Source organism: Mus caroli, chromosome 14, assembly GCF_900094665.2.
Source record: "Mus caroli chromosome 14, CAROLI_EIJ_v1.1, whole genome shotgun sequence".
Classification (NCBI taxonomy): domain Eukaryota; kingdom Metazoa; phylum Chordata; class Mammalia; order Rodentia; family Muridae; genus Mus; species Mus caroli.
This window is the reverse complement of record NC_034583.1, coordinates 12488374-12497537: the sequence shown is the minus strand read 5'-3', so window position 1 is coordinate 12497537 and position 9164 is coordinate 12488374.

Genomic DNA, 9164 nt, shown 5'->3' with positions numbered 1-9164 from the left:
CCCACACACACACACACACACACACACACACACACACACACACATATTTTTAAAATAAAAATTGCACCTTTTAAATTTTATTTGTAAATTGTGCATGTTGGGGGAGGTGTGCATGTGAGTGTGAGTTCCCATGCAGGTCAGGAGAGGACTCTGGAGTTATGGATATTTATGAGTCGCTTGACGTGACGGCTTAGAACTGAACTCATGTCCTCTGCAAGAGCAGGGCCATCTCTCCAGCTCTAACAACTAGTCTCCACATCTTTTAAAAAGGGAAATAGTGTGAAATTGCAATAACTGCATATGACTATGTTGTACCAACATAGCCCAAAGAAGAAGACCAAGACATACAGCCAAGTTACTATTGCAGATGGATTTAGAAATATGACTCACATTTGTATTTTAAGTTAATGAATACAATTTTCTTATTTGAAGACAAATTTCAAGTCTTTTAGAATTTTAGCGGTTTTCAAGTGTGAACAGCCACATCTTTGAGATGTTCTTAAAGCTGTGGTGAGTCAGAAAGGAGAAATCTATCCTACAGAATAATGCTTTTAGTTCTTTTAAATCTTGGTGGGGCCAGCATCTATCAACCCTGAAAAGGCATACATGTCGCCAGAAGTATGACCCTCCTGTACACTATACTCACGTCCTTGGCAAAGCCCGTCAACCAGCACGGCTTTAGCCACTATGACTTTTTTGCATCTATTTATTTGTGTGTATACATGCATGCACAAATGTCATGACATGCAGATGGAGATCAGAGGACAACTTAAAGGAGAAAACTCAGGTCACCAGACTTGGTGACAAGCACCTTTGCCTCCTGAGCTATCTTGCCATCCAGAGTTGCTGTAATCCGCAAGCATCCTAGCCAACTAGTTTTGGTGGAGAAGTAAGCCCTGGCTTAGAAATGCCCTCCAGCTTTTAAGTGAGGACTTCCAATGCCATGCCTTGCTACTAGGCCATGTGCAGAGCAGTCTTCAAGGCTAGAGCTGAAACAAGAGTGCATTTGGTTTGGGGGACATTCTCATCAACTCTTGTTTCTACACACACACACACACACACACACACACACACACGTCCTAGATAATTGATTAAGGTAGACAATAAAGCCCCAGTATTGGAATGGAACTTAACACCTGTTTTCTCTTTTGACTTGCCATGTCAAGAGTTACCCAGGGTACCTTGATGGTTCTCTGGAAATTTATTCAGTAGGAAACTCTGGGCAGTTTAATTTTTCACTGGAGATGAAGGTCCATCCTCTCTGTGTGACCTCTCTCTTTGCAAAGTGGGCAAAGCCCTGTTTTCCAGGATCCCACCAAGGGCAGTGACTCTCTAGTGTCTTGGTTTCCTGCAGCCATGGTAAGCATTGCTCCACTAGACTTTGTTCTTTCGGCTGGGATTTCTGTGAGATGGCTGATGATGACTGTTGTCTCCCTGGAGAAGTGTTTTCAGGGCTAAACCTTGGGCTTGTTCTTTCCCTGTAATTTCTTCCCCGGGCCTTTGGATGGTACGTGGTTCCTGTTGTTGAAAAGCCAGATTTAAAAGTTAACTCTGAGGGTCTGAAACTAGCTTCCTTCTGATGCTGGGAGAGCACTGAGTAGCAAAATAAGCGTCTAACCTAGCCATATCTGACCTTAGGGAAAATCTTAATATTGTTTGCATTTTCTTTACATATTTTGTGTGTGTGCATTTGTGTGGACATGCACACACCATGGAGCATGTAGAAGTCAGAGGGCAATTTGCAAGGTCTGGTTCTCTCCTTCCAGGGTCTCAGTAGTCAGGTCAAACTCAGATCACCAGACTTGGTAGTAAGGACCTGTATAGGCTCAGTTGTCTCATGAGGCCCCAATACATTCCTTAAAACCCAAGACAGGACTAAAGTTTTGCATCTCTGCCCTCATTTTCTGTCCATTCCATCCCTCTGGGTTACTTGCTTTACATGAACTTGTTAAAGCAGAGATGTCATTGTCCCAGTCTTTGATTCCAGCAACAACAGAAGCAGCCCCTTCAGACAATAGGGTCTTCTTTGGATGACCTTGAAGAACTAGAACCAAGACAGTGATTAACCAAGTCTTACCAAGATGTCCCAGTTATGCATGCCTCTTGTCCATTGTTTAAATTTTATTTCTCTATTTGGAATAAAGAATTTAAGTTGAGCTGGGCAGTGGTGGCGCATACCTTTAATCCCTGCACTTGGGAGCCAGAAGCAGGCAGATTTCTGAGTTCGAGGCCAGCCTGGTCTACAGAGTGAGTTCCAGGACAGCCAGGGCTATACAGAGAAACCCTGTCTCGAAAAACCAAAAACCAAAAACAACCAAAACCCAAAAACAACCAAAAACCCAAAACCAAAAACCAACCAAAACAAAACAAAACGAAAACCCCCCAAAACAAACAAACAAACAAAGATTTTAAATTGAACACATCCCATACATCCTATAGTAAATTTAGAAGCATGTTTTGAGCCCTTAACCTTTCTATACTTTCTTCTCCCTGGCCAGGATTTGAACCAATCATCTTGTTGTCTCTCATACAGTGAGTTACAAGTCCCTGTTGTGGGCATCTCTAAAGCTGTTTTTCTATTTAAGCTTGCCAGTACCCCAACCATCTGATGGTAGACCTGAGACCATCAGACCTCTTTACTTGCTTCTCCAACATGGCTACATTTATTAAATCTCTTCCTTTTGTCCCTTGCCATTACTCTGTTTTTTTCAGGCCTAGTGGGGGCTGCCAGAAACAGGACGCCTGATTAAAACTTAGTTACACTATGAACTAAAAGGAATTTGGACTAGCTTACCAAATTTACTTTATATGACTTCTTACTTGTGAGCTAATTTGCTACCATGTAAATAATGTAAGCACAGAGGCATAGGTAGCAGTACACATAGATCTACAGTTTGTCATAAAGGTAGCTTTAAAAACAAAAGGCTGTGCTGGTTTCAACTATCTCTATCATTTGCCAGTTTTTAAGATGGACTGTTGATCTAATTAGTTCCTCCAAAGAATTTGCCTAAGATCTGTGCTTCAAGCCACAACTCTAAAAAGTAGCAAAGAACAAAGCTTAGATGGTTCTCAAAGGCAGAGCCTAACCTAACTGTTGATAAGGTTCAAGCAGATGCCAGAAAGAAAGAGCTCAAAATATGAGTTTGTTGTGTAGCTCTAAGGCAACGCCATGCTGCTTAAGAAACAAACAGCAGAGCAGGGCAGCTGAGGCAATCTCCATTTTCTTCGGTCTTCAGCCAGCTTGTTGAGAAACAGGGCAGAATTCTTCCCCCATTTTTTTGGTGACATTACTGCTCTTATCACGTTTAACAGGTTTTTAGTACAATTTTCTTTCCTTTGAAGGGACTCTCTACATTCCCTTACATCTGTGCCTGTGGGTCCCTCTTCGGGTATTGCAATCACAAACAGTGGGCTTCTTGAGCCTTTACTGCAGGCAGATGGTCATTGGGATTATGAGCAAGCAGTTGATCAGAATGTCTCCTTGTTTCTCTCAAACCCTGCCTCTCTCCCACAGGACAGCAAGTACTCAGGACCAAGTACAGGTCCTTCCATGTGAGCTCAGAGGCTTCAGTCAGGGTCTGACAGTTACAGGTAGTTACAGTGTGCTCAGAGACAATGTTTCTTTTTAACCTGGGAAATTCAACAGATGATCAAATTTACTTTTCTCTAACAATCATAATCCAGGGAAATTTAGATTATTATTATTTTTTAAAAATTTCAACTTTACAGTTAAAACATTTAAAGAAATGTCATTGTAATATTGCTTTGAAGTCCTAAGGATATAGAATGAACCAATGGCACCTTATAATCAGAGCTACCCTAGTTCTCAAGAATTGATCTGTCAAAAACACCTATAAGTTCTCACTGCATAGCATCACAACATGAGACCTGTAAGACTCTCCCTCTGACGGATCCCATTTGGACCATTCTGGCTGGCCATCTATGGTCAGATAGACATGTGGTCAAGAGTCCAGTGGATAAAAAGTGCAATTCCAAATGTCCATGGCTGGACTCACCCCACAACATCAATGTTCAAATAGAACCTGATTATGTCAACCTCAGGACTGCACTGGCAACAACTAATATGCCTCCTCTCCCTGGTTTCCATTTCTCTTCCCTCTTCCTTTCTTTAAATCTTTATTTATTTGTATGTTTTATTTTGTTCTGAGGTAAGTGCCTCACTAGGAAGCACTGACTGACATGTACTCGCATTGCACACTGACTGGCCTTGAATTTACAGAAATCTACCTACCTCTGCCTTCTGAGTGCTGGGATCAAAGGTAGGTGCCACCATGCCTGGTCCTTCCTTTCTTTTTAGAGTCAATCTCACTTTGAAGTCAAAGTTAGTTTCAAATTCTCCTCCTTTTTAACTTCCAGAATGAATGCTGAGACTACAAGCCTGTGCATCCAAGCCAGGCATCACTTCCTGTCTAATACTGGTCACTTCCTGTCTCAAGCTGTTCCTAAATTCGAAGTCCTACCACTGGGTGCCTGCTTCCCAGAAAGCATATGTGGGGTTCTTGGCTGGATCTTATTCAGGGAACGACTGCACATCTGACCCAAAAGCTGAATCACATCAAGTCCCTCTCCACTGTCTGTGGATGGAAATAACAACTAGCTGCCTTTCAACCCCTTCAGGGAAGCTGCTGTGATGAGGTTAAGAGACTCGTAGTTGTGTTTTGCAAATTGTAACTTGGGTGTTCTATGTTTCTGGGCTAATATGCACTTATCAGTGAGTACATATCTAATGACTTCTTTTGTGATTGGGTTACCTCACTAAGGATGATATCCTCCAGATACATCCATTTGTCCAAGAATTTCATAAATTCATTGTTTTTAATAGCTGAGTAGTACTCCATTGGGTAAATGTACCACATTTTCTGTATCCTCTGTTGAGGGACATCTAGGTTCTTTCCAGCTTCTGGCTATTATAAATAAGGCTGTTATGAACATAGTGGAGCATGTGTCCTTATTACCAGTTGGAACATCTTCTGGATATATGCCCAGAAGAGGTATTTCTGGATCTTCTGGTAGTACTATGTCCAATTTTCTGAGGAACTGCCAGACTGACTTCCAGAGTGGTTGTACAAGCTTGCAATCCCACCAGCAATGGAGGAGTGTTCCTCTTTCTCCACATCCTTGCCAGCATCTGCTGTCACCTGAGTTTTTGATCTTAGCCATTCTGACTGCTGTGAGGTGGAATCTCAAGGTTGTTTTGATTTGCATTTCCCTGATAATTAAGGATGTAAGAGGGAAGACCAACGGGTGGATACTTCATTCCTCCTTAGAATAGGGAACAAAATACCCATGAAAGGAGCTACAGAGACAAAGTTTGGAACTAAGACGAAAGGATGGACTATCCAGAGACTACCCCACCTGGGGATTCATCCCATAATCAGCCACCAAACCCAGACACTATTGCATATACCAGAAAGATTTTGCTGAAGGGACCCTGTTATAGCTGTCTCGTACAAGGCTCTGCAAGTGCCTGGCAAATACAGAAGTGGATGCTCACAGTCATCTATAAGATGGAACACAGGGCCCCTAATGGAGAAGCTAGAGAAAGCACTCAAGGAGCTGAAGGAGTCCGCAACCCTATAGGTGGAACAACAATATGAACTAGCCAATACCCCCAGAGCTTGTGTCTCTAGCTGCATATGTAGCAGAAGATGGCCTAGTAGGTCATCACTGGGAGGAGAGGCCCATTGGTCTTGCAAACTTTATATGCCCCAGTACAGGGAAAAGCCAGGGCCAAGAAGTGGGAGTGGGTGGGTAGGGGATCAGGGCGGGGGGATGGTATAGGGAACTTTCAGGATAGCATTTGAAATGTATATAAAGAAAATATCTAATAATAAAAAAGAGAGACTCGTAGTTGGACTGAAGTCTTATTGTTTGCCTGTTCTTTGCTTCTTTTATTTTATTTTAATCCTTTCTGCTCATTTCTTAACTACTTTTCCTATGTAATTTTCCGTACTAAATTTTCTTTCAGAAATTCTAGCAGGGACCACAGCTATTTCTAAATATTAAATTGGATTTGCAGCATAAAATGCATACACACACATACACAAACACACACACACACACACACACACACACTAATATTGACATCTATCCACTTTAATGGAATCACTGCCCCAACCAATTAACTGGGGCTACTCAGAGTCTCAAGGCAATCCAAGGATGTGAGAAAATAAGGGGATATGCAACTAATTATGTAAATTTGCTCCAATTATTTTCTTAGAAAGTTATGCAAGAATCGTTGCATGATTTAAAAAAAAAAAAACTCTCCTGGGAATTTTGTCCTCCAAAATTAGACCAATTAAATCAGATTGCTGCAAGTATCTGTTCTGATGAAAGAGCTCTCTATGAATAACCCTGTGTCTATTCATCTTAAATTGTCCTTGTCCTTGCCAAGTGAAGGTGGACTGTGTTCTTCAGACATGGTAATCTAGGTTTTCCAAGCAGTCAAAGCTTCTTGCTGATTCCTTGCATTTTACTAGGAACCTCATATGGTAATTTACTATGAAGAGACCAACTAATGACTTCAGACATCCCTAGACTATAATGTATGATGCATTATTTATGTCTGATGGTAGCCCTTACCCCCTGAAACCTCTCAAAATGGAGTTCCTCCAGAAGCTAGTACAAATGTGGTGGCCAGAAGAGTCCTAAATAAGAACGTTGCTCTGGATTGATTACTGCCCAGTCTACTGATAATTAATGCATCCTGTTGTGTCTGAGTAATCATTATTTAATTAAAACTAATCAAACATATGTTCGAGACTCTCTTTCCTGACTTGGCTTAGACTAACTAAAGAGTGAATTTAACGGGGGTTCTGGTATTTTGAAGTGTGCACATGAGTGTTTCTTTGCTTTGTGCAGAGACTGGCTCCCCAATGGTAGACTCTTTCTGCTTTGTTTCGAAAGATGTGCGTTTGGTTATTGTCTTTCTCTTGCACCAACACATGACTTCCATGAAAAGGAAGATGGCCTCATTCACCATTGTCTCCTAAGTCTGCTGAGACATATTGTAGTCTGACATGTAACAGATGTCAACTAAGAATTTGTTGAAGAAATAGGCTCCGGCTTACACAGACAAAAGCCAAATTATAAGTGTTACCAGTGTTCCGAAGGAGAAGTCCAGCTAAGTCCTGGTTGGGGGCCTGCGTGTGTTACTATGGTGGAGACCAGGTAGATTGAACATATGTTCACAGTCAGGGTAGATACCTGTCTAGGGCTGTTAGAATTAGGAGCCTGGAACCCCAGCTTAGTCACGCAGTATACATTCAATAACCAAGCCTGGGTCTCGACGCAGTGTGCCTACATGGGCGTTGCAAAAACTGCTTAGGGGGAAAGCTTTCAAAGAGACTGGCCTTTTCTGCCAGCTGCCATCAGATTCACATGTATGTGAATAGGACCACAGTGATGTTTAACAGCACTCCACACTAGGATTACACTTGCATTTTCCATTCTGAATATGTATGGTCTGCCTTCCTGGCTTCATTGTAAGTTTTTGAAGGCGGCACCCAGTGTATTGGGGATTATTATTTGCCGGGTGGTTGAGTGAAAATAGTTTCCAGGAGACTAAACACATGGAATGAAGGACAGCCAAAGCAGAGTACATGCTTTCTGCCTTTGTTTATGCTCTCGAGGCGCCTGAAAATAATGTATTAAAAAAATTTAATGGTTGATGCATAATGATCATTTTAAAACCATATAAGCCAGGCACACTAATAATTGCAACACCCAAGGAACTGAAGCAGGAGGATCATGAGTTCAAGGCCAGGGTAAGCTACAGAGTGAATTCCAGGCTAGCTCGAGCAATGTATTAAGACTCTGTCTCAATCAAAGTACTTTAAAAAAAAAAGAGGGAAAAGGGGAAGGAGGGAGGAAGAAGGGAAGGGGATGAACGAGCAACCTGTATGTCACTGAATACATTCCTTTTAAGCAGTATTCAGGTTGGGAGGCCTTTGCTCCCCTCTGTGGTACAAAGCTGCGTGTATAGCGAGATCATCACCATTGCTTTGCAGAGTGATGTAAACTGCACAAAGTACTCACCCACAGAAGCCATCATTTCAAATTATAAACGCCCAGTTGCCATCTCCTCCCAGAAGGGGAGATGAACCCTCAGGGTGAATGACAGTTACACTTGGCAGAAGGCAGTGTCTCCCTGCATCCTGCAGCTCCTGTCTGCAGGCAGCATCCTCACTGCGAATGTCTGTAGACTGTATCACTCCTGTCTGCCTCATTCTCTTCAGACATATATCATCCTCACCCAAGAAGTACGTCTTACTGATTAGCTACAGAATGGAATGAATTCATCAATGAAATATTAGAAGGTTTGCATAAGTTAGATAAATCTGCAAGACATAGACATTGCCAAAGTCTCTGAAAACTGTAAATAGACACCTTTCTTCCAGCTTATCATCACCCCCTTACCACGGATGCGGTGTAGTTTGATGTTTGAGAAGTACAAATCTATTTAAGCAAAGAAACAGTTTTATTTCTAGGTAAGAACTGTAGAAGAACCAGGCCTGGTGGTGCAGGCCTATAATTCCAGCTTCCTAGAAGGCTGAGGCAGGAGGATCTCAAGTTCAAGGCGTGTGTGGGCTACTTAGAGAGCCCCTGTCTCAAAACAAAGAATGAAAAGATATCTGTAGATATATTTCAGTACATGCATGCATTATCCGGCATACATGAGGCCCACTGTTCAGCTCTTAGCACCCCTATCCACAAAAGATAATTAAAAAGCTCTGTTTCTTTTGGTCTCAGGATGGGTGGCAGCATCAGAAAATCAAAAGAATAGAGACCAGAGAGCAGATGCTCTGAAGACATCTTAGGAATGTTTCCTATTTGTCTTAAAAGACTTTTTTTTTTTAAGACAGTCTTAATATACAGCCCAGGCTGGACGCCTACTGCTGCTGGGTTTCCCTGCTTCTAAGTGCTGGGATCACAGGCGTGCACCATCGTCAGCTACAAACACGCTTCTTTTTAGGGCTAGAAGTTAAATGCTTTTATTTTTGTGGGACATTGGTAACTATTCAGCTCTGCAATAGTAGCACAAAGGCAGCCTCAGATAGGCTAATGACCCTGCCTGATCCCCAATACAGCCTGATGCCTCAGATAGGCTAACGACCCTGCCTGATCCCCAATACAGCCTGATG